Raw genomic sequence first — 3,514 nt, forward strand, 5'->3', positions numbered from 1 at the left:
TTGTAGTGTTTGCTACCTTATCAAAGAAAGCCTGAAGTACATCAAGTAGTCTCTATGCTTGGTCTGAAACATGTTGTTATTTTAAAAGCATCTTTTGTTAGCAGTAATTTTATGAGAGACATATTCCATGGCCCACAGTAATCAGCATTGGTCAGCAAATCATTTAGAATCAGGGCTTAAAACTGAAGTTTTACTATATTAATACTTTTCTTATGAGAGACATATTCCATGGCCCACAGTAATCAGCATTGGTTAGCAAATCATTTAGAATCAGGGCTTAAAACTGAAGTTTTACTATATTAATACTTTTCTTATAGTGCTTAAAAATGTGCTGCTGCTGCTGCTGTTATTGTTGTTGTTGTTATGGAATCTCCTCTGTAAATAGGAGCCTGCCTGAAATCATCTGAGATCTTTGGTGGCTTAAATTTTCCTCCCTACACCCCACCCGCAACAAACACGAAATCAATGGGTATTTATTTGATTCTGGCCACTTTAATATTAACAGATTTATCATATATGCTTATAATAATTTCATCATGTCTGGTCTCTGAGATTAGACTTTTTAATTGCCAGTGAAAGAGAGAAAGATTATTTGCAAATATGCTACCATGTTGTTCTTTATAAAATAAAGGTTAAGGTTGATGACATTGCTCAGTACGTAAATCACTTGCTGCCAACCCTGACTATCTGAGTTCAATATGTAGAATCCACATAGTGGAATCTTGACTTCCATATGTATATATACATACACAATAAATAAATGGGATAATAGAGATGAACAGCAATGTTCCTAAATAAGATTGTAAAGTCTGTAAACAAAAGGAGATATGATTAGTAACATAAAAACCACTCATTAAAGTTAGGGTCTTTGATTTTTCATTTAGAGAAATTTGTAATTAGTAGTAAAATTAGTTTTGAGCAGATATTTAGCCTATTTATTGGAATATGATCTTTTTAAAACCTAGATCTGAAGAAGAGACTGAAATCCAAAATAAAAATCTGAATCTTTTTCTGTTGTCATGCAAATGATTATGAAGTTTCAATTTAGATCTCTGTGTAGATAAAAGATGGTTTCTAGATGCCTACTAGGATTAAAAAGAAGGAAATACTGACCTGAATAATATCCAGGGTCAAATTAGTTTGTAAAATAATCCTTGTTGAATACTAACATAGTTTATATTTTTAGAAGAAATGGGGCTGAAACCAGAAGAAAAAATGGTAAGAAAAAGTTTAAAATATATCAAGAAGTAATTTAAGGAAAACTGTTTAAATGGTGAAGCTGCAGACTGCAATTATAAGTTGTTGAATGCTAAACTCAGTAACAATATTTGAAAATGATTTAGATTAATAGAGAAATAGAGTATCTATGAGAAATTACAGTCAACAAGGGAGACATTTAGTGATTGATGTTATTACTAGAAAAAAATGCATACAAATCATGATTAAGCCCTTAAAAAAAAGCATGATATAACGGCATATGAAAAATACCTTTCCCTGTAGTTTCTCTCTACCAAGAAGTCCAGATATGAAGTATCCATGGTATTATGCGAAGTAAATAAAATAAGGAATAATTCATAAAGTCCATGAAAGCAAATGTGGAGAAGGCAGTTAAGAGAGGAACATAGACTTGCTAAAATTATCCCTTCTCAGAATATTAACCTTAGAGATAGAGTTTACAATATAGTGATCTAAAGTGAAAATTATTATTTTGAAGGTATTTAAATTCTGCTAGTTAACATTCATCCTTTGAAGTAAGCAAGACAGAAAATCTGAGTAGGATCAAAGGAAGGATTGTAAACCAAGAAAGCATGGCATATTGCTTCCTAACCTAAAGTCTGAAATGATCCCTTGCCAATTCTGCCAAAGACAGATACAAAGTAACAGATGAAAGAGGTTTTTTTTTTTTTTTTAATTTTCAGTATTGCATTGGAGAATACTTCCAAGTATTTAGGTTATACATAAAACTAAATTGTTCTTTTAAAAAAGAAAACACACAGTCAACTGTGGTCTAAAAACATTAAATGAAAAATATCAGAACTCCACAATTGGTAAGATTTACTTGAATCATTTAATGAAATCTTTTTTTTGCATTTTTATTCTACTTTATTCTTTTTTAAAAAAATTTAATTAATTTATTTATTTTTATTCTCCAAATTTTATTCCCTTCCCCGCCCACCTCACCAGACCTCTAAACTCCCTGGGGCCTCCAGTCTCTTGAGGGTTAGGTGCATCTTCTCTGACTGAATCCAGATCCAGTAGTCCTCTGCTATATATGTGTTGTTGTAAAATTATAAAAATAAAATGGCTTTCTTTTATCCCACTAGGTCTGGCACTACAGTGCCCCAAGATATCTGCTAGATATCTTGCCAGAAACACACATCCCAACTCCATGGCGGCCCAGTGTCTCTGCTGCCACACATTCTCCCAAAGTCAAATAGCCACAAGAAAGAACATATGACCCAATGACCTCTGATCCCATTGATAAGATATAATTACGTACCTAAACATACAAAGTCCTGTACATGTCCATCCCTTAAGAACATTCATAACAACCTGTAAAGGTACAGCGTGGAATCTTAACATCAGCCTCCATGTTCTCTCAGTGGCTTCTCCTCCACAGTCTCCTCCAGTCTCCCGTCCTTTCCATTCCAGTCTCCTCCTCTTCCCTCAAACTTTTCTCCCGCCCATCCTTCCTTCTCGTCCAATGACAGGCCACATCCTATCTTGTACCTGCCTCACCTGTATGACATCATCCCACATATATGTGTTGGGGGCCTCATATCAGCTGGTGTATGCTGCCTGGTTGGTGGTCCAGTGTCTGAGAGACCTCGGGGATCCAGACTGCTGGTCCTCCTACAGGGTCACCCTCCTCCTCAGCTTCCTCCAGCTTTTCCCTAATTCAACCACAGGAGTCAGAAGCTTCTATTCATTAGTTGGGCGTGTCACCTGTCTGTGAATCATCCTTTTGTCACCGAGTCAAGCTATGTATTCTATCTTTAATGACTGTCCCGTTTGTCAGGTGCAATGCTTGTGATTGAGAAACTCTTTATTTACTGAATGTGGCTCAAAACCACAAGAGCAATAATACTGGCAATTTAGATATGCTAAAGAAAAGCCATAAGGTCAATCTTTCATATAAAACCTCATGTAAACGTTCATAACTTAATGTTGAAGGAAAAAAAATCATTTGCTGGAGTTAGGAGGAGCAAGTTTCTTCATGATGCTGGGAAGAAGAAAACATTCATGCTAGTTTTGATTTTAATTCAAACTAACAGTTACAGCTACATTACATGGCTTTAAGTAGAAGAAGCTGAATTTGTGTACATATGTACACACACACACACACACACACACACACACACGGTTCAGATATACATTGTTTTCAGTTATGTAATGGAGATCTTGGAATGTATCCCTAAATGATGAGGGAATTTACTAATTTACTAATTAAAAGATGAAAATGGCTTTTATTTTGTTGTTTGCATCTTTCTTTATTTCAAACTTTTTTCTTTGA

The sequence above is a fragment of the Rattus norvegicus genome, chromosome 2 (genome assembly GCF_021556685.1).
Source record: "Rattus norvegicus strain SHRSP/BbbUtx chromosome 2, alternate assembly SHRSP_T2T, whole genome shotgun sequence".
Taxonomy (NCBI): Eukaryota; Metazoa; Chordata; class Mammalia; order Rodentia; family Muridae; genus Rattus; species Rattus norvegicus.